This window comes from Canis aureus, chromosome 1 (genome assembly GCF_053574225.1).
Source record: "Canis aureus isolate CA01 chromosome 1, VMU_Caureus_v.1.0, whole genome shotgun sequence".
Lineage (NCBI taxonomy): Eukaryota > Metazoa > Chordata > Mammalia > Carnivora > Canidae > Canis > Canis aureus.
Window position 1 is genome coordinate 97,940,907 of NC_135611.1, and position 22,439 is coordinate 97,963,345.

General features: G+C 53.2%; 1 long non-coding RNA gene across 1 annotated transcript in view; it reads right to left on the minus strand.

Moving 5' to 3' along the window:
• LOC144290593 (uncharacterized) overlaps positions 1–22,439 on the minus strand; it is a 67,836-nt gene that overhangs the window by 11,201 nt on the left and 34,196 nt on the right. The window contains exon 2 of the long non-coding RNA XR_013358183.1: positions 8,026–8,128. This is a non-coding gene — a long non-coding RNA (uncharacterized LOC144290593). The remainder of the gene's footprint in view (positions 1–8,025; positions 8,129–22,439) is intronic.

Sequence of the window (22,439 nt, forward strand, 5' to 3'; positions counted from 1 at the left end):
GCTACATGTGAAACCACAGGGTGTTTGGACACTAGGTTTTTCTGGATGTTTGCGGCAAGACACCAAATGAGCGCAGGCTCCTACTGGAGCCATGGGCTTCCGGCTTACTCAAGATTAGGTCCCCAAAGGCCCTGAAAAATAATCTAGTCCAGTGATTTTCACATGTTCAAAGGAACTCAATGCTTCTCTCAAAATTTTAGACAGAAGCTTGATATATGAAACCCATGCAAGAGTAGCTTCTCTAACAGGTGGAGAGAGTCTCACACCCCCAGTTCCAAGGATATTCTTGGCCTGGCCCCTCCAGCGCCTGGTTGCAGACCCCACTTAACCTTTGAAAACTCACTGTGCCAACTCAGGCTGCCCGTGGACAGAGGACATGGGGTCCAGAGAAGCTGGTCCCCACACGCCTCCAGAGGAGGGATGGAGCCGCACCTGGTGTCACTCTGCAGATACCGTTCCCACGCCAGCACTAACCTCCCACCCGCTCTCTGCCTCTACGTCCTCCCATGGGGGGCAGCGAAGGCTCAGCTCACCTCTCAACTGGCGGGAAAGGGAATTAGGGAGAAAGAATCTTGCATCACATATCTGCTCGGGGTCATAAGCCATTCCAGGATGGAGTGTTATTTCTCACAACTCTGTGGGCTGACCACAGATTTTCTGCTGGTCTCATGCTGGGTGACTCATGCATTCAGCTGCAGGCGACAGTGCCAATTCCACGATCCTCCCCAAGGAGGAGGGGCATTGGGCCAGGGTGGGTTTCGGGCTTCCTTGGGGGATCTAATCAAACGGCCAATAATGTCAGAACAGATCCAACCCTCTTCATTTAAAGTGAATCCTACAACTACTCATTTGTTCATTCAACAAACATGTATCAGAGCACCAGGAATTGAGCAGAGGCTGGTGGGAAGGACGTGTTCCAGATCATTCCCAGCTCCCAAGAGGGAAACATAGAGCAGACAGTTACCCCAGTATCCTGGACACACCTGGAAAGCACAGAAGAGGGGCCCCTGATGCCACATGGGCAGGTCAGGGAACTTTTCACCAGACAGTATGACCGCACTGAGTCTTGAGGACGCGTAGGGAGGAACAGGTATGGGGACATGGGACAAAGGGGAATGTGGGCTGGGTGCAGAGCTCGTCTTGTTTACCAGCCACCTAAGACTTTTCTATCTAAAACACATTCTTTAGGAGAGGTCGCCACCTGGGGAAGGGGTCACTTTTCCCGACAGAGGAAAGAGGAAATGGAGGGAACAAAGGTCTGAAGCTCTGGCTCCACTCGGAAGCAGAAATCCAAGGTCTCAGTGTGTCTGGGGGCAATGGGGATGTGTCACCAAGGCACCAGGTTATCATCCAACTGTGGCTCGCAATTGTGTATAAGTGGCTTATTTCACCCAAATAGTGTGACATTCTTAGGAAAGCAGTCCCAGTGTGGCATGCGATCCATGGTATTTTAGTGTCCTGGTCTATTGTTGACTTTATCACCTGCCATATTATGAACCCCCACCTCAGGGCCCCCCCATCCTTGGCCACAGCCTCCACCTTCAGGGCCTCCCCATCCTTGGTCACGGCCTCCATCCTCAGGGCCTCCCCGTCCTCAGCCACAGCCTCCACCCTCAGGGTCTGCCCATCCTTGGCCATGGCCTCCATCGTCAAGTTTTTCCCATCATTCCGAATGACTGCTGCCCCTCCAACCACTGTGTCTACACTCCAGGTTCATGAAGGAGGAAAAACGGAGGACAGGGAAGGGATGACACGTGACATCCAGTTCTTTTGAGGACCTTCCTGGAAGCCCTGCCTGCTGTTCACGTCCCTCTCACCGCCCGGATCCAGGGCCTCCACCCACCTGCCTGCAGGACGGAAAGTGTCCCGTGGCAGAAGCTGGCTCCCAGAGTAAAGTCAGACTCCGCCGGCAGAAGGAGCGGGGCTGCCGGGCAGGCCACCAGCCATTCACTGCAGCGCACACGGTGGGAGGTGGGGAGGAGTGGGTCAGGGAGCCCGGGGGGACGCAGGAGCCCCTGCCAGCTCTTTGCGGGGGTGGGGGGTGCAGTGGGAGAGGCGCGTGGGCTGTGAGCAGGCGGGCGTCACACGTGCCACCCTGCGGCTGGAAGGGCAGGAAGGGGCGCCGCGTGAACCAGCGTGGTTCTCAGTGGCGCCTCAAAAGAGGTGTAGACGGGCGGGGAGGACCCACCGTTCCCGCGCAGCCGGCTCACAGGGGAGCCAGGACCGCAGCCCCCCCGTGTCCTGCGTGTGCCTCGCCCGTGGGCCCCAGGTACTTCAGCTGGACACTCTATCAGGATCCATAAGATCCACGCTGTCCCCCCCGGGGTCGGTACGTGAGCGATGCTGCAAGGGCCAGCTGGTCTCCATGTGATTCATGTTCTGGGGCTGCTCCCCGCTCAACAGCCTCTCAGACATCTTTTGGAAGTTGGTTGTGTTTGCCCTTCGGTGTTGTTCAGAGACTGGGTAATAAAAATGCAAAATGCAACATCTGTGCTAAAAAAGAGAACTACGGTGCTGGACGCAGGGCGGGGAGCTTCGCGGGGGCCCTGCTGCCTGCTGGCCGATGAGGTGATGACGCTGGGGATTTGCACTACCGGCAGGAAGAAGTGGATGGACCCGGCTGCCTCACGTCTGAACTTCATCGTTTTAAATCCCGGCGTTCAGAAGTGGGGCAAGTCCAGCAGGGGACGGGGGTTGTGCCCCCCAGGGCAGGAGCATCCATGCCAGCGGGTTCTGATCCAGGCATGGTGGCCGGCCTCCCGTCCCCTTTGGAGTGGACACGTCCACGGGGCTTGGGGTCAGCTGTCCCCTTCCACGAGCTGGCCTCCTCGCGGGGCTAGCATCACAGTAACGACTCTCCCGGGACAAGCATGCTGATGCAAGATCTGCCCCCCTCTCCCTCTTCCGCCAAGAATAATAAACAGCTCCAGGCCCAGATCTGGGCTGATGTGTATCTCCCGGGCTGCAAGAACAAACAATGTCTTCCCATTTGGTTGAGACATCCTGCCGTTTGGAGCTTAAAACACAAGATGCAGGACCCTGAGCCCTTCCCGGGAAGGCTGGCTGGGCTGGGAACCCACATGCGGATCACAGTCACTGTGCCTTGGCCTCAGAAGTGTGGAGGATTAAGAGGAAACCAGGGAGAGGACGAGAGCAGTGGTTCCAGAGAAAGCACCATGGGAGAGGTGGGGGGGCGGAAGGTGCCAGAAGGACTGAGCGGGTGCATGGGCCACAACCTTGCTGTGGCTTCTGTGGCAAGGAACGGACGGGGCTGTGGAAGCAGGCTTCGGATCAGCTGGTTTGAATGACATCCATGAGCCCGGAGACTGTCCCTGATGTCCGGCCTTGGGCCCTGGGGAGATACGGTCAATGGGACAGTGACCCAGGCCGTGAGGGCCCAGAGCAGGTGGCCGTGTGGGCTCTGTGTGCTGGTTTGTATTTGAAAAGCGTGCTCCCAGGAGAGTCCACACTGCCTGCACCCGGGCCGACTCGGGGAGTGGCAGGAAGGCCCAGGAAGCCAATGAGGACAGTTGACGAAGCCCCTGCCGGGTCAGTGAGATGGGGACAGGGACACTGCCTGGTGGGGCCGTGTCCTGGGCTGGTGGGGAGGACGGGCGGGCTCCGATAGGAGATGACTTTCTCAGGTCTCTTGACTCCTTTTTAATCAGAGGAAATAACTTGTCTTGGAGACAGTATGTGGGCCAGGAGAGAACCCTTGAGCGGCACTCCTGGTGAAGGAAGTCACCCCCAGGATCCGCATCCGGAGCCTCCTCTGGAGTCAACACCCACCCCCGCCGGAGTCCTCGCTTACGGCCCCCCGTTACACTCAGGACAGCAAGGTTGAGGAGCTTCTACCCAGACTCCCCGGGCTGCTTTCTGACCTGACACAGAAAGGCAGACAGTGAAGGTGGATGGACAAGGGGCGCAGGGCCCTATACCCCCAGACGGGGGGTATCTGGCTCCTCTAGTGGCGCTGTACCCTGGGGCCTCCCAGCGGCTGGCTCTGAAGGCGTTGCCCTGGGCAGTGCCCCACAGTTGCGACAGGCACACAGTGACCCCTCCTCTGCCCTGCCCTGGACTCTCCACGCTCACAGCCAGCCTATATGGAAGAGGCAGGGCAGGACTGCCCTGGTGCATGACCACGGAGGCTCAGAGAGCCAGTGACCCTAATCGCATGAGATCACAGCTCAGCCTTCCTGACACCAAGTCACGGGTGTCGTGGTGACTCCCTCACAGTCACAAGAGCAGAGCGGCGCCAGTCCAAAGAGCCACATCCAGGGTCAGGACCAGTGAGGCCTGCTTGCAGCTTAAAACACGGTGGGAACCTCCCAGCTGCAGAACACAAGGACCTGAACGCAGGGCAGGCTTCAGGCAATAATGGATCCAGGCACTCAGACGTCTCCCTCTGTCCCTTCCCCGTGCGCTCTCCTGAGGCCGGCTTTCTCCTCCTCACCTCCACACCTGCAGCTTCGCTTCCTGCTGCCAGCTTCCAACCTGGGCAAGAGTCTGCCTCCCTAGCTACCAACGCCTCACACTTGAGTGCCTTGAACGTGCTGGGATGCCCCCTGAGCCAATCAGGGTGGGTTTTTGCCATCCTTGAGGGGAGGGTGGGTGGGGGTCAACCCCCAGGAAGGAAGAGGAGGCCCTCTGCAGGGGTGCAGCAGGGGCCACACGCACTGTCCTTCTCCCAAGCCCACCTTCCTATACGTACAGGGTCAGGGCTGTTTCTCCATGTCAGCAGTTGAGCCTCAGTGATCAGTGATGTAATGGAATCCAGCCAGGAGGACTTGGTGGCATTGGGTGGAGGCTGAGTGAATGCACCTGCTGACGGCCCAGGCGGGGACCACAGAGTGCGTGTGCCCCTGTGTACTGCCCGGCATAACCCTCCTCACCGCACCTGTGCTCCCCTGTGCAGGAAAGCTGCCTCTCCCTGAAACTCTGGCCAGGAGTCTGGCTCCCCAGGAAAACCACCTGTGCGTCCTGGGGCCACGCTCCTCGCACAACAGAGCAGCTGGAGAGAAAGGACCAGCTCTCTAGGGAACGTGCCTGGAACCACCTAATGAGGGGTGGTTTTGAAAACATATTGTCTTGCCATTAAATAAATAAATAAATAATAAATAAATAAATAGATAGATAAATAAATAAATAGATAAATAAATGGAGTGACCCAAAGCCCTCCCCCCCAGAGCTTGGCATCCCCAATGGAGACTTTCAGGGAGTGGCACAGCTAGCCGTGCGAGGAGGAGGGACCCGCGTGTGGCCACGGGGCGGGCCGGGGAATCCAGCTTCAGACCACAGGACATTCCTAGGTTGCGCTCTTTGGCCATCGCTCCACGGGCCCTGCTTTCCAGGCCACGTATGACAATGCTGTTTATTCCGTGCCTCTCAAGGGGACACGTGAGCACCATGTGGTCAGCCATGCCCTGCCCTGAGCAAGAGGAAGTGAGAAGTCTAGCATCCTCTCCCACTCAACTATCTTGTCTTGGAAAAACAGAAAGAGACTCTAAGCAAAAGCTCCGGCAAGCTAATCGCTGTTTCAACAACCAGCAGCATGCACATCGTAAGGGGTCAAGTCGTTGAGGCATCGGGACGGAGGGTAACTGTGCCTCTCGGTTTTGGAGATCATCCAGCACAGCCCCGCCATCCACACGAGGAAACTAGACACACCTACGTGGTCACCTTCTCCGAGGTCCTACTCGTGGGTGGGAGCAGAGCTCAGCTCTTCTCCAGAACATTCTCTTGCTGTCGAAGGTGGGTTGGCACCACTAACCCACCTGACGTAGCTGCACATGAGAGCAACTATTCTCGGGGTTGGACCACGGACCCTCCTGACAAGGCCCTACATCTACTGAACTGGGCCCATCCCTGCCCAGGCCATCCTGCCACCATCCCCAGGCGCCATGCCCTCCATGTCAGCCCCACGCATCACCCAGCGGCCATGGCGCATGGTCCTCGTACTTCTACACACAGAAAACCTCCCTCGTCGGTGGCAGGCATGCCCCCGCCCCTCCTCGGCTAGTAGGTATGGGCACAGATCACAAAAATTACACATGCGTCCCTGGAAAACCCAAGATTGTGTGAAAACAAAATAATAATCACACTTCATCTTCCCTCCCCCCACCCAGGGACAAACAATCTGAGTTGTTTTTAGTTTTCTCTATGAGTATATGATTCCGCTGAATACATTTCCTAATTTTCACTTTTTTTTGAAGATTTATTTATTTGAGAGAGAGAGTGCAAGAGTGCATGTGCAGGGGACAGGTAGAGAGAGAGAGAGAGAGAGAGAGAGGCAGACTTCCCTTGTGAGCGCGGAGCCTGATGCAAGGATGGATCCCACTACCCTGAGATCACAACCTGAGCTGAAATCAAGAGTCAGATACTCAACCGACTGAGCCACCCAGGCACCCCTGGTTGTCATCTTTTCTATCTCTTTGATGCATTTTGTGACGTGTATCACACTGTGATTTCTCTTTACCCACGGAAGTAACAATAAAGTTCAAAAGATTACTTTTTGTCAATTATATTCTCCTAAACCATCTTCAATATTTGCATATTTGGGATTTTATATTTAGCTCTCAAATCCAATAACTGAAGTTTATCTCTTAGTAAATAAAAAGCCAATTCAAACGAAGACAGAAGGACACGGTGGTGTGAACTAGGAATCTGAACCATCAGTTTCTCGTACAGACAAGAAATTAGGTTATTTTATTTTCTGATTGGTCCAGCTTTGTCCAGCGAATTGGCTCTTCTCCTGATTATGAATAAACAAGCATTTAGCTCCTGAATTCCCCTTTCTATGCTAATCATCTGTTTCTGCTGCTTTTGACCATTAGAAGTTTGGTTGGAAATCCCATGGCTGCATAAAGTCCATATACAACATTGTGATTCAGCGAACAGGCACGTGATGGAAAGACACATGAAGTGTCGTATCAATGATGCATATTTTTAAAAAGATTTTCTTTATTTATTCATGAGAGTCATAGAGAGAGAGAGGAAGAGACACAGGCAGAAGGAGAAGCAGGCTCCCTGTGGGGGACCTGATGCAGGATTCGATCACAGGACACTGGGATACATATAATACATATATTATTTGTGTTAATTTATGTAGATCTGATCCATCTATTTTAACTGCTCTGTAATATTCCATGGATTGGATTGTGAAGCTTAAACATAAAACCACCCATCCTTTTACCAGCAATAATGGGCTTATGCAGACATGGCACAGGATAGCCATCCTGGAGAAGCAATGCACATCCAGCAAACAAGGGAGAGGAAGGTAATTTTCTGGAGGAAGAGGAGGCAGTGGAGAGGGGTTGTCTTAATGGAATTTTATTGGAGAAAAGGCAAGATTTCAGGGCAGGGAGGGTTTCTCATTGGGTGGCAGGTGCAACGGGTCCCTGGTAGGAGGTGCCATGTCCATGGAGATCAACCCCTCTGAGGGTCTGTAAGGGAGTGTCCCTCCTGTGACTGACATGCCAGCCCCCCACCCTGCCCCCCACCCTGCCCCTCGGCCACCAGACCATTTCCCCTTATTAACGACCACAGGAAAAAAAACATGTATTGGTCTTATGCTGAGAGACAGTCCACGTGTCCAAAATTTAACACTGAAAACCCGGTTAGCTGCGTTGCCCCGTGTGTACCAGGCTCTGTGGGCGTGTGTGTCCTGTGTGAGGTCGTGCCGGCGGAGCACAATCAAAGGACGAGCCTCTTGCAGCCCTCACTGCCTCCCCACTGAGTGGTATCTGTCTGCATGGGGGTCAGTCATGGCCACCACTTGGCTCTCCCACCTTGGCAACACAGGGAGGACGGTGCCCCTGAATCGAGTGGTTCCAATGGCAATATCTGGGCCCCCACATACCTTGGCAGGGGTGGCGCTCTGCAAGCTCCGGGGCGGCAGGTGGGGGTCTGTTCCCTGGAACATAACCCATAGCCCCCTCCCACAGCCCCTCCCTCCCGCCCTCCCAGCCCTTGCCCTGACTGCTCAGCTCACTATCTGCAGGAAATCTCTCCGCTTACAGCACTTACATCCATTTCTGTGTCCCGCCGTGACCTCTGAGTCCACACACTGCCGGCATCGATGCTGAAGAGCTTCTATCTCCCTACTGCCTGCAGACAGCTGCTTGCCAATCTGACGGGGGAGAAAGGGGGGGATGATATTGAAGTGCTGTTTGGCTTTTCATAGTGATGAGCATCTTTTCATTTTTATAGGCCATTTGGGTCTTTTCCACTTTAACATACCCAGCCATAGTCTTTGCTTATCATCTTCAGCTGATTAATTCTAAATATTGTGATAGATAACCCCAAAACGTAGTGGCTTAACATAAAAAAAAAAAAAAAAAGGTTAATTTTGCTCCCTGCATGTCTCATGTGCATCTGGGCTGTTTCTACTGCGAGACTCAAGCATCTTAGGACCCTCTGCTTTCAGCCGCAGGGACAGAGAGTGCAAATGAGGATGATGCTGTGGGACCTTCTAGAAGCCAGGCCGGCAAGGGGCTGGCCGCGTCCCGCTGGCCAGAGCTCGTCACATGACCAACCTAACGCCAGGAGTCTGGGAATGCAGAGGTGATGTACATTCTTCTCCATGAGGACCAGATGGGAAATCTCTCTGGGAACATAGACGGTCAAGTCGGCCCTCCCCCCACAGGCCCAGTGGCAGCAGTGGAGCCGGGCAGGGGCCTACTGTAAACTCTTGCTCAGAAGAAGAACAGGGGACACACGGTAGTATTGGTTCAAGGGTGTGTTGGATTCCACTGGGCAGTCCCTGGGAAGCTGCCTGCCTGTGCAGGGATTACTCTTAATTAAGCAATCTGGGGTGGGGGGCGGGGCTCCTGGATCCATTGTCTTCAATGACACAGCACCTGGGAGGCTCCTCCTCATCCACCTTATGGGCCACAGGTGAAATGTGCTGGCAGGACAGGAGCCCTCGTCCCAGGAAGGCGGTGGTGAGAAAGGCCAGCCTCTTGCTCGTGGGGCAGTTTTGTGAATCTACTGCTGTGGGACAAACACCCCCAAAGGTTAGCAGCTCACAAACAAAACTCATTTACTCAGCTAACAGATCTGCAGTGATGGCCGGGCTCAGTGGTGTCGCTGTGATGACTCAGGTGCTGCTGAAGGACCCATGTCCATAGCGACTGCGAGCAGGTGCTGGGAGTTAGTTCATCCAGGGCCAGGAGGCCTGGGTGCCCCCGGGCAGGCATCTCCAGGATGTGGGGCCTCCTCGAGGCAGAGTAACCAGGCTCCGAGCACCAACGTCCCATGGAGCCCTCAGAAGGTGTGTCACCCCGGCTGTGGCGGGGCTGCTGTGGCAACGGCACCAAGTGATGTCTGAGGGTCCCAACAGTCAACATGTTCCCCAAATCGACATCTCTTTCTGTGGTCCCTGTGGTGATGCGATTCCCTCCAAACCTTGATAGTATCCTGGTTTGTTTGCTTCCATTCAGGCCCGAGCCTGGTCGCTGGAGCTCGGGCCTCTCCCTGAATGTCAACCTGGGTCTCTATTCCCGCCGCCTCCCCTGCCTGCTCCTCCTCCTCCCTGTTCGTGGGAGAGGGTCTGCGGCCCTCCTGTAGGCCGATTTTCTTCTAAGTCCCACCTTGCGTTGCCTGTGACCTGGAAGCCCTCAGCTTTCCATTTCCGGCCCCGAGAGACACCCCTTGAGCAGTCCCTGCTCCCTCTCCCTCTCCCTGCAAACTGCCCAGCATCCCCGAGCTCGTCTCCCTCTGGAGACCTTGCAAACGTGCAGCCCCCACACCACACCTCCAGCTTGTCGGTTCACAGCCCCGTCCACTCAGGCAGGCACGGGCAGCAGATTTACCCTTGTGGGTTCCCCGTTTCCAGGCTCGGGTGCTCAGGCGTGGACTTCCTTGCCACAGGCCGCCCAAAACTAAGGCAACTCCGCGGACGTCAGGCTTTCCTATGCAAGTGCCCGCCAGGCGCCAACCTCGAGTACAGGATTCACTGCTCCAGGGAAGAGGGTAAAGGCAGCTGCCGCTCGGACAGCTCGAGTGCGTCTGGGACTGAACATCACAAGCATTGACGGCCTGCTCACGTCCTAGTCTGACGGAGATCAGGTGTCAATGCTTGCTCTTCTCCACTGGGATCCAGGCACACGGCCTGTGCCAGATGCCGAAGGACCAGTCTGTTCAGTGGACCCCCCACTTCTCAACAGGGAAACCCCTTACCCATCACGTACTATGTTTCTCAACGTAACGGCTCTCCTTCTGAACGCTCGCTTTGTACCGTTTTTCTGCTTAGTTGCGTGTTGGAAACAGGATTTGTTCCCTTATGTTCCTAGGTGGTAGCTCTAGGGCCTGTGCTGATTATTTTCTAAAATATCTGCTTCTGAGTGTCTGCTATGCACGAGGATGGGGCTCAGGTCCCCAGGTGCCCCGACTGCACCCCAGCAGCCCAGGCAGGACCAGCAGGCCCCACCGCTGTGAGTCTGCAGGCCGGTATGAGGTGTCCAACTGCCCTCCAGCAGGCACTCCCTGTCCGTCTTGGAGTCTCCCTGTTTCTAGGAGACAAGGCATCAAGGAAAAGTTCGGAAGCATGTGCTGCCTGCACAGCTAGTAAAATCTGGAGAGCTTCCAGTGGTCTCCCTACAGGCTCCCCAGCCACGGGCTCCTGCAGGTGAGGCCAGCCTGCGGCCTTCTGGTCGGACAGCCAGGTGCACCCTGCTCATGCCTATGTGGACAATTTTAGTTCCTGCCCACCGGCAGAACCATCCAGACAAGCCAGACACAAACTCCTGCTGGAAGTGGAGGCAACCCACCCTCTGGCTCACTCTGTGCCCAAGCACACGCTCGGGTGGCTCCCTGTGCTGTGCGGGGTCCTCTGCCCAGGCTGGAGGTGCATGTGACTGAGGGACAGTCCAGTGGCGGGTGCCACATGTCAGGTCACTCCCAATACAAGGGCCAGGAGCAGAGAATCAGACAGGATTCCCCTCCTGTCCCCAACGCGGTCCCCCAGCCATGGTGTCCCCGTGTCCTCTGCGTGGGGAGCAGCGGGGCCTGTCACAGCTCCTGGGGCCCATTTACGGCAGCTTGTCAGCAGCATCGTGTGACGACAGGTGCAGCTTCGGGACCCTGGAGGGTGGCGCTGCCGTGAGTGGTGCCAGACGATCTGCATGTGACACCCACGTGTGCCCTGTGTCATCGGCGGCGGCATTAACCCAAGACAACAGGCCACAGCCACTTGGGCTTGTGCATCACAGCATCCGCGCCCCCGGCCGTCCCCTCTCCCGCCCGCGCAGTTTCCATCCGCCCTCCTCTCATCTCTTTCTGCAGGAAACACTCCAGGTGAGGCCCCAAGACTCATCTGGCAGCGCCGCCGGCTCTGCCCACGGTGTGCTGGTTTCGCAGCAGCCAGGAGAGCTCCCAGATTCTGCCCGGAGCCTGCAAGGCACTCTGTAACCCAGCGTCGGAATAAAGCAGAGCTGAAGTAAGGGGCTCCCCGCTTGTTTGAAGAGGAGTCACGCAAAGGTGCCACCCGACTGCTAGCCGTCAGGACAGTCTGTGCGGGCCCGGGGTCCACGGCATCATCCAGTCCCGAGCGGTGCACGGGAGCCCCTTCCCAAGGCCTTGAGCCTGTCCATGGGGATGGGGACCCTCCTCCCAGTACCGATTCCCATAAAAGCAACAGTGCCAGGGCCCCATTGTGTGAGCCCCCGGGCCAGGGCAAGGCGGATGTGCATCCCACAAACACAGGGCCACTGGAGCCCCAGCCCTCCGGGGCTGACCTCAGCAAACGAGGACACGGCAGACACAGCAGCCTCTTGCAGGAGGACACACCCCTCCGAGCCTGTACCCAACAAACATTTGCAACTGGAGGCAGTGAAGCCTGAGGTCCAAGCGCCAGCTCACAGGAAACACTTGGGCAGAGGGACCTGCTGAACCACTGCCTCTGGGTGCTAAGTCCCAACAAAAGCAGATTCTGGGGGACAGGGGAGCAGCTGATACAGCAAATAACACACGGGACAGTGAGGGACACTTGCACCTGCACAGGAACCGCCTCTTTCAGACACTGACTCAGCTGCCAAAGTAGGGTCTGTGAGGCAGCCAGAGGAATGAGCTCTGCTGCCGATGCTACGGAGGATCTCTGTTAGGATCTGCAGGTGATAATGGGGCTTTGGTTATGGTTTTCAAAAACTCTTTACAGGGGCACCTGGATGGCTCAGTGCTGGAGCATCTGCCTTTTGCTCATGGCATGATCCTGGGGTCCTGGGATCAAGTTCCACATCGGGCTCCCCGCAGGGGGTCTGCTTCTCCCTCTACCTGTGTCTGCCTCTCTCTGTGTCTCTCATGAATAAATAAATGAAATCTTTAAAAAAAGAAAAATAGTCTTTACATTTTAGATACATATATATTTCTCTATACATACATACACTTACTGGCCCACTTACATACACACTCACACACAGACCATCCTGTTTCTGCACACACTCAAACACGGATGCACATGCATGTTCACACACACTCTCCCACATGTGTCCTCACACGCACACACACCCCTCCGCTGACCCTCACATCCAGCCGTGTCTCTCTGTGTGCAGGATCAGAACCAGCCAGGACAGGCTCCTGTGTGAGGTCTTGGGGTCCCACCAGGAGCACCAGCCAGTCCCACAGCACTGGGGCCGGTGCTCCTCCCCACATGGCAGCCAGGCTGCAGATCATAAAGGAAATTTTGAGAACAGGAAATGACGGTCCATCCGGTGAACTCACTGGCTGGCCTCTTGGCTGCCCCTGATCCCACTCATGGGCTCCAATTGTGCCTCCTGGGATTTGTCTCTGGGAGCTCAGCATTTTTTGTTCAGGGACCTGCCCTTCTGCACGTCAGACTCTGCTCTGGTCCCAAACACTAGAGGAGGAGCAGAGTGAAAACCCACCAGGGCCTGGGGCTTGCTGGGAAAGAGAGCAGTCACAGTCACGTCGTGGGCGGCAAGGGTAGGCATCTGGCTTGAAGGTGGAGTTTGGCCCTTGGAGACAGGAAAGTAGGGACCCCACAGGGCTGAGCAAACATGGCACTGTAGGTCTTGCCTCAGCATCTCCAGGAAGAAGAAAAGGAGAAGAAATAGTACCTAAGAACACTCTGCAACAGTCGGGATTCCCTTTCTGCATCATTATGATAAAAATAATGTTTTGAACCAAAAGCCCAAGTATGTAGTAGAATTCTCCAGTCGAAGTACCAGGGCCTGGAGGCTTCTTTTTCAGGAGACTTTCAATTATTAATCCAATTTATTTCATGATTCTCGAACTATTCAGATTATTTCACCCTGGCTGAATTTTAGCAGCATTAGGGTTTTTTTCAAAGGCTTATTTCTTCTAAATATTCAAATTTATGAGCATAACATTATTTGTCCCATTTCCTCATTTCCCTTGTAATCCTTTAATGGTTGAGGGATGTCCTTACAACATCTTGTTTCCATCCTGGTGCTGCTGAGACCCTCTGCTGCAGGCTTACCAATTTTATTGATTTTTTTTCTTTGAAGAACCAACTTGTCATTTTATTAATTTTCTCTGTTTGCCAGTTTTCCATTTCACTGATTTCTGCTCTGATCTTGATGATTTCCCTCCTTCTGCTCCTTTCCATTTGTTTTGCTCTTCTTTTTCAGTTTCTGGAGGTATGGACTTAGATTTATGAACTGAGATTTCTCTTTTTTAACGTAAGAATTTTTTAGTACTATGAATTTTCCTCTCTACACAGTGTTAGCCACATCCCACGTTCTTTTATAAGCTGTGTTTTCATTTTCTCTCATCATTCAGTTCTACATTTTTTTCATTTCCTGTGATACTTCCACATTATTTAATTCATGGGTTTCTCAGAAGCATGCTGTGCACCTTCCACATGTTTAGAGATTTTTTTTTTTGTCTCTGTGTTATTGATTACAAGCTTGATTCCATTATACTCACATAATAATCTCTGTATGACTTTAAACCTTTTACTTTCCTTGGTATTTGTTTTTGGTCTATGATAGGGTCTCTCTTTGTGAATGTTCATGGGCATTTGAAAAAAAAAAAAAGTGTTTTGCTGCTCTGGAGTCAAGGGTTACACTGTGCCAATGAGATGCCGGTGGTAGGTTGTGTTTTCATATTCTGTCCATGTGATTTTCTTGCCAGGTGATGGGAGGTGGGTGCCAAAGGTCCCAACCATATTGTAGATTTATTTATTCCTCCTTCAACTCTACCAGTTTGTGTGTCACGTATTTTAAGGGTTTGTTGTTTTTTATGTTCACATTTAGAATTGCAATGTCTTCCTGGGTGGGTGGATCTTTTTATCTTTATGAATTGTCCTTCTTTGTTTTCAGTTATTTTCTTTGGTCTGGAATCTACATCATTGGAAATTAATATGGCCTCTCATGCCTTTTTTTTCATTGATAGTCTCATGGGATATCTTTTTCTGTCCTTTTATTTTCAACCTACCTATGTATGCTGTTGAACTCAAAGAGAATTATTCATAAACAGCACACAGTTGGGCCATTTTTTAAATCCACTCTGCCAATCTTACTTTTTAATTATAATTGCCCTAAACAGCAGGATCTGCTGCAGCTCTCTGCAGTGGAATGTTGAACGTCCCCCAGTGAGGCTGCAGTGGTTTTCAGGAAATGCCAAGGCTACCTTGAGCTGATTTATAATCCGGCTCAGAAATGCAACCTAACACTCTCCATCTGCTCTGGATTTGGAGCTGTGAGCTTGAAATATCATGGTAATGACTTCCTTGCCCAGCTCCCAGCCCTTTCCTGTGTGATGGTCTCTCTCCGAGGGGACTTTCTCTAGCACCACCAGATGAGATTCACCTTTTTCTCTTTATTTTCCCAGGGAGTGGGGCCTGGGATGCATCAACTCAAATTTCGGCCTAAATCTGGATCTCATTGTCTACAAGCAGGCTTTCTGCTGTTTAACCCTTGAGTGCTGGCTTGCACATTCAATCAGTCCAGGGTTCTGTGAAGGGGCTTCTAGAGGCTAGTGAGTGTGACAAGGGAAAGGGAGACTAGCCACTTAATTCACATGCTCCCTTCAAGGCCCCAGTTAGGTGCCCATGATCTTCGAAGGTTTTTCTGCCCAGATCACACCAAGACCATGTCTCCCATCTCAGAAGTCTTGCCATATTCATTTATGCCACTCATTTTGGTATTTAAAAAGTCAAGAATTACCCATGGAAGCTCCTCTGGTTTCTTAGTGCCTTAGTAGGGGATAAGTAGAGAGGATAAGATGGAAAAGGCCATTTGTAGGGTCCTTGTGTTCCAGAATCGAGACAAATAGTAGGCACATGGGTCATTCAACAGCTGTGGCTGGCACCACGGTGGTGGGTAGAATAGGGTGAGGGTTCAGACCACTTATCGAACATGGTTCCAGTGTCCCTGTGATGGAGTCATGCAGACAGTAGATCTGAGCAATTCGCTGAAAAGCAGCCAATGTCCTCCTGATCCTATCAGGACCCTATCTGAGGATCTTATATCCCAGCCTGGGCTCCAGGACAGGTCCAGCGCTGCACATCTTCCTTCCCCGTGTGTCCCACTATGGCCTAAAGTGGAGGCCAGATGTGGGGACGCTGGATCTGGGGGTGACCACAGCCACGGGGATGGTCTTGCTGCCACTGGAGCTGTGTCTTGATGCTCACCCCCCTAAACAGCAGAAATATGAAGACTAACCAGATGGAGTAATCAGATCAACATGTACCCCTGGCATGGCTGACAAGTGAACAGGACCTCACCTTCACAGGGAAGCGCCCAGAGAGCCTGACAGGACAATAGAACAAAAACACTCGCTCTCATTACTTTCTATCAAGACCAAGCCCAAATGCCAAGTGCACGCCCAGAACAGGAACAGAAAATCATTCCTGTTTTGGTGGTGAAAGAAAAAAACTGAATTTAAGTTAAATCTCCTTCTAAAGAATGCAGTGAAAGTTGCTGCCTTATAAACGTAAGCCATGTGCTAAGACGAGATTCATACTGACAAATTTTACTAGATTTAACTACTCACCATCTAGTCGCCCAATCTATGTATTTACTAAAACAGATTCTTACTCTCTGGGGACAAGGCCCAGAGCCCCCAATGGCATCCACATGGCCCTGTGTGCACCTGCTCCACATGCCAGGAAAGCAGGTTGTGGGTCCTGTGTTAACTGGAGAAGCTGGTTGAGTGCTGGCAGGATTGAGCACAGGAAAAGCTTTCATTTTGCCATCAACCAGTGGCACATAGCCATCCTGCAAACATGTTGCCCCCACAGGAAACTGACCCACCCACTAAACTAAGGCTCCATGGTAAGACCTCTGCCCTTGAGGAGGCATGGACACGAGACCCTCTGTACGTATTTCAGGTCCAAAGTGTTCCTGATGAGGAGTTTCACTGTCAAAACCTACCTCAAAGAAATGTAATTGCACTTATGTATTCACAAATAAAATGACAAATTAAAACAATTCTTTAGTCTCATATCTTAGTCTTTTAACAGTGTGAGCACAATTGGACATGCACAAGGCAAATGAAGGTCAGGCTAAATCTCACACTTTGTACAAAATTAACCCAAAATGGGTAATAGGTTTAAATGTAAAAGAACAAGCTATAAAACTTTCAGGAGAAAATCTTCAGGGCCCAGGATGATGAATACACTACCTGATGGCACCAAAACAAGGACCCATCATAGAATAAAATCAGTCTATTGGGACCTCAGCCACTCTAAAGACTTGGTCTCAGAAAGCCAAGGTGAAGAGGGTTGAAAGATAAGCCACGTATGGGGATGGATGGTCCAGGACTTGCACACAGAACATCTACACAGCTCTTAAAACTCAAGAATAAAAACAAAGCCAACCCATTGGAAAATGGGCAAAAGACATGAACAGGTACTTCATGGAGGGAGTCACAGATGGCCAACAACCACATGAGTTTACATACATAATATTCCAAGTACATATATATTAGATACCAGATTATGTTATGTGTTATCTGTCTTTCTACCTCATATTCGAACAGCTGATACAGTTACGATGCCAAGTCCTGGTAAGGTTGAGGAGGAACTAGGTCTCACATCCATTGCTGCTGTGAGTGTGCATGGTGCAGCCACCCAGGAAACAAGTCTTGCTGTTTCTTCAAAACCTAAACATACACTTACTGTACAACCTGCAACCTCACTTGTGGGTATCAATCCCAGGGAAATAGAAATCGGCACACAGGAACCTCTGTACGAATGTTCATAGCAGCTTTATGTGTGATAACCCCAAACTGGAAACCACCTCAAGAAGTGATGTTCTAACAGTGGTGGTTCATTTCATGGAGTAGGACTCGGCAGTGAAAAGAAGTGAACTGTCGATACTTGGTGTGGACAGATCTCAGGGCAACATGCTGAGCCAAAGATCACTCCATTTATAAAACACTTCGAAATGGCAAAACTGTGGAGACGAAGAGCAGACAAGGGGTGTCAGGTGTTAGGATACCAGGCGGCCAGGGCAGGGACGGTGTGAAAGCAAGAACACCACGGTGATGGGACATACTGTGATTTTGGGGATCTGTCCACCCAGGTGATAAAATGACGTGGCACTCCTCATGTGCGCTGCGCTAATGTCTGCTTTCTGGCTTCATAACAAACTATAGTTTCATGAGGTATAACCCTTGAGGGGAATAGGGTGAAGGGTACGTGGGGCATTCATTTCTCTACCATTTTTATGACATCCTGTGAAGCCAAAATCATTTCAAAATTAGAAGTCTTCCAAAAAAACTTACATCCCATGAGTTTCATTGAAATGGAATTGCATCTGTTCTAAAAATGACTATAAATTGTTGAATTAGGCTTCTTTTGGTGTTTGATTACTAGTCAAAGACAAGAAGCTTGGGGTAGAGGGCAGTAGCACCTAGTTTGGAGTTTGGGTTTTTTTCCATTAAGTATGACTTTATTGTTTTGGCAGACCCACATTTCCCCCTTAAACACTGAAAATGTGGCACAGGGACTGACATGTGCTCTAAGTAAATTATTTATATGCCAGATTTCTAAAACAGTAATAGGGTAAATATCTCATTAATAATTTTTATATTATAATATGTTCAAATGCTATTTTGGATATATCGGGTTAGGTGAAATATTATTTAACATTTTTTATTGGTGTAGTTGGCACACAATTCTACACGAGCTTGAGGCATACAACACAGCGATTCGCCAAGTCTACACACTACTCAGCACAAGTGTGGCTGCCATGTCACTGTACAGCCTGATTGCAGTACCTCTGTCCCCTGTGCTATGCCTTTCGTCCTGGGACTTATTCACTTCATAACTGGAAGCCTGTATCTTTAGGAGCACCTAGTCTCCTCTTCATTCATTCGTTGGAGTTATTTTGGCAGAATTAAGGGTTGAACCAGTGTTAGGTTGGTGTAGATACAGTTTCCCATGTGAATCTGGTTTATCCTTTCTACCGACCGCAGGGCTGCCCCTCAGAGGGTCCTACTGTCCCATCTCCCATTGGCCGATCTGGGCAGGTGGACTGCATTGCTGAGACGCCCAGGTCCCCATTGGCATCACACTCAGGTAGAGGGGACGACGAGGTAAGACCACAGACTGTGCAAGGAAGACTGGGGCAATACCCTCCTCCTTCACCTTCTACTAATACAACCCCCCTATTTCTTGAAACCAGAGCACCTTCCTGGCTTCCAGGCCCACTCAACCACGGCAAAGGACGGGGCAGATGGGGCTGCCTTCAGGGCCCTTCACGCTGACTCCCAAGCTTGGAGGGAGCAGTGGGGGTACAGGTGAAAGGCAGTGTGAGCATTCAGGAAGGGCCTTAGCACTGTCTTTCAAGGTGCCAATTAAATCTTTCCACCTCGTTTTCTGCCAAGTGAAAGGTGTTGGAATCACAGAATCAGCAGGTAGGGAGGGTCTTTCCCACTGGAAGGCCCTCAGGCCTCTGAAGGCTCTGCTTCGTGGCCTGTGGGAGCTGTGCCCGCGTCTGCCAGCGCTCACTCGGATGCTAGGCCTCTTGCTACAGGAGCTCTCCAGGGCCTGCCTCAGGAAAGCAGAAAAAGACTTCCATTCCTCTGGGCTCCGGCAGTGGCGCTATGTTCTCCAGACCTGGGATGGCTCGTCGATCTTTTATAGCAGCTTCAGGAAAGAGAAAATGCTGAGATTATCTGTGCAGCAAGAAGGCAAGATGGGGAGCCGGAAACGGTGTTCAGCCCCCTGCATGTTTGTGCTGTCACATCAGACTCACACTGCCGGAAGAGGCCTCATTGACTGGGTGCTCACTGAGTGGCACTTGCCCACTGGGTGCCCCGCGTGCCCCCTGCAACCCTCCAGACAGCTCTCCTAGGGGGTATGACCCCCAACGTGCTAGAGACGCCCACCGGCACTCAGACTCACGGGCAGCGAGCCCTCCGGTCCCGGCCTGGCCTCCTGCTTCTCCCCAGCACGGCCTGGAGATGAGCTGTTTCGTCCCAGATCACACCTGCAGAGCCAGGCGCCCACTCAGCTGGGTCATAATCTCGAGCGCAGGCCCTCCGCGCCCTTGTGGCGTCCTTGCTCCCAGGCGCTTCTGAACCCCCTCCTCGTGCCGGGTTTTCAGTCCCTGTGGGGGAACATTTCCACAGTGTGCAGGGAAGCCCAGGCCTGTGGTTACAGACAGCGAGAACGCCCCAGTAAGCCACCTACTCTCGTAGACAGACAGGACCTGGCTGAGGCCAGGGTGGGCTGGAGGCTGCACTGGGTCTTCCCACGCGGCCCGTCGCCCGCCCCGCACAGCCCAGGCTGCCCTCCCGAGCCCCGGGGGTCACATGGGTTCCGCGCCCGGTTTCTGAGTTTACTGAAGTCCGCGCCTGGCTCGCTCATCCTCCCTGGACATCAAAGGTTTGGGACCCAGTTTGGGACTGTCCAGCGCTACTTCCAGGCGGGCAGCTCACCGAGTGTTTACTGAAGGGGGGAGGGGACCAGGAAACAGCTGTGTGACAGGCCTGGGGCTGGGTCCCCCGGGGGTCACACTTGGCCATCTGCATCTCCTCTTAAGGCTAATCTCCCCAGTTCTCAGAGCAGCAGCCCATTAACTCAGACAGCTGGGAAAATGATGGAAACCATCTTTTTATTTTTTTCCAACATTCTTATTATGCAGTGTTTATGTTTCAGGATCCGGAGGGCCTTTCGAACATCGACCTTTTACCAGCCATTCGAGACCGGAGGCGTGGGTGCTGGGAACGCGAGGGGGCCTTGCCCAGACTCGCAGACCCAGGCAAGTCCACAGAGAGCCTGCTTCCCCCGGGCCGCGGGTGCACTGGCAGGAGGGCGGGCAGTGGGTCTGCAGCACTAGCACCCGCCCCATGTTCTTGATGCCCCAGGTCTCTGCAGAGTCCCAGAATCTCGAGCCTGGCCCCCAGGCCTGCAAGCACCTGTGTCGTTACCTTGCACCACCCACGGCAGGCAGAGGGATGGGGGCTCTGGTCCCAGGATGAGCCCCTTCCCTCACCTGGGAAGCCCGTGCCTCCCCCTTTGACATCCCGGTGCAGCAGCCACCACACAGCCTGCGATAGCTCAGCTCTGCTGGAGTTCCCACACGCGCTGAGGTCTCACTTTAGAAAAATAAATGCAGAACAGGATGCTGGGTCACGGGGACTCAGGCTGAGTACAGAGAATGGTAAATTCTTTTTTTTTTTAAGATTTTATTTATTTATTCATGAGAGAGAGAGAGAGAGACAGAGAGGCAGAGACACAGACAGAGGGAGAAGCAGGCTCCATGCAGGGAGCCCGACGTGGGATGCAATCCCGGGTCTCCAGGATCACACCCTGGGCTGAAGGCGGCGCTAAACCGCTGAGCCACTGGGCTGCCCGAGAATGTAAATATTTTCCCTTTCCAGCACTGTCCACAGAAACTTTGGCACATGATTTTCAAAGTCATACAATTTTTTTTTTAAGATTTTATTTATTTATTCATGAGAGACACGGAGAGAGAGGCAGAGACACAGGCAGAGAGAGAAGCAGGCTCCCTGCAGGCAGCCCAATGCAGGACTCGATCCCAGAACCCTGAGGTCATGCCCTGAGCCAAAGGCAGACACTCAACCCCTGAGCCCCCCAGTTACCCCAAAGTAATACATTTTTAAAAGGCGCCTGGTACCTTCCACTGCCCGTGCAGCTCTTGCGGGTGCAGCCCCGGCGTCCGTGGCTTCTAGAGCACAGGCCTGTGTGGCTCAGACAGAGACCCCCCCCTTCACAGCCAACGCCGTTCTTCAGATTTTCGAGGCTGCACAGCCCCCTGGTTCTAAGATCACGGCTTCTCCCTGATTTCGACCTTGCAGTGACCATCCCACAGGAAAGCAGAGAGCCGTGTGCTCCCGACCCCGGGGTCCATGAGTGGTGCGGGCACCCCGTCCTCACACGGTGGGCCCTTCCCTCCCTGGTCTCCATGTCCCAGAGGCTCTGCTTTCAGAGGCCAGGGCACAGGTCATGTTTTTCTGTGAAAACGAAAACACTGAGCATCTGGTGACCCCAGGGTGGGCATGTCAGGTACAGGGACACTCCCCCTGCGTCTCAGGGGGGAAGCAGCGCACTACCTCCCGTGTGCTTCCTGATGGCGGTGGGAAGCCCACGTCCTGGGGGCAGACTGTGTTTCTCCGGAGTAGCCACGGTGGTATTTCCTGCGCACCCAGACCCCACTGCTCCAGCTCCAAGGGAGGTTGAGGCCGGAGGGGCAGGAGGTCTGGAGACATGCTGGGATGTTTGCACCTCAGTGGGAACGTGCTTCTGCTCCTGAGCAGGGACTTAGAAGAGGCTACGGTGGGGCCTTCTAAGTCATGTGTGCTCTACCAGGACTTGTCAAAGAGAGGTGGAGTCTAGTCCTCCTCCCTGGTCCCTATTGTCCTGGAAGCTGCGCACATCTTGGTGACTGCCTCTGGGGGGGGCAGAGGAAGTGAGGCTGTGTGGTTCCCAAAGCTCCCCCCAACCCTGCCCCTTCCCTCCCCCTTCCCTCCCTTCTTCTGTCCTGCCTCCCTCTCCATCCCTCCCCACTTCCCCTTCTCCCCTCCTTCCTTCCCCTCCTCCCTCTCCCTCCTTCTCCCTGCCCCCTCCTTCTCCCTCCCTCCTCCTCCTTCTCTCCTTCCCTTTCCCTCCCTCCTTCCAACTTCCTTCTTCCCCCACCCCCCTCACATGAAGCCCAGAGCCATGGTGCGCGAGGAAGCGCAGGGCACATGGTTGTTCTGACCATGTTAGGCATTTCCCTCTGGAGGAGGCCGTGAAGTCTAGACCAGCTCCCCCACTCCACCTCCCCCCACCCCATGGAGCCCAGAGGGTAGGTCCATGGGCACGGAGATGTTGTCTCCAACCACGAGGCTCTGCTATGTGGCCACCACCGACATAGCCCTCAGTGGGCATCTGCCGGGAGCTCGCAGGCCACACTGTGAAGGTGTCAGGGACACAGTGACAAAGTGACATGGGACAGAGGTGGCCCTGCCTCTCCTGCTGGCGGATGTGTCAGTTCTTAGAAAGC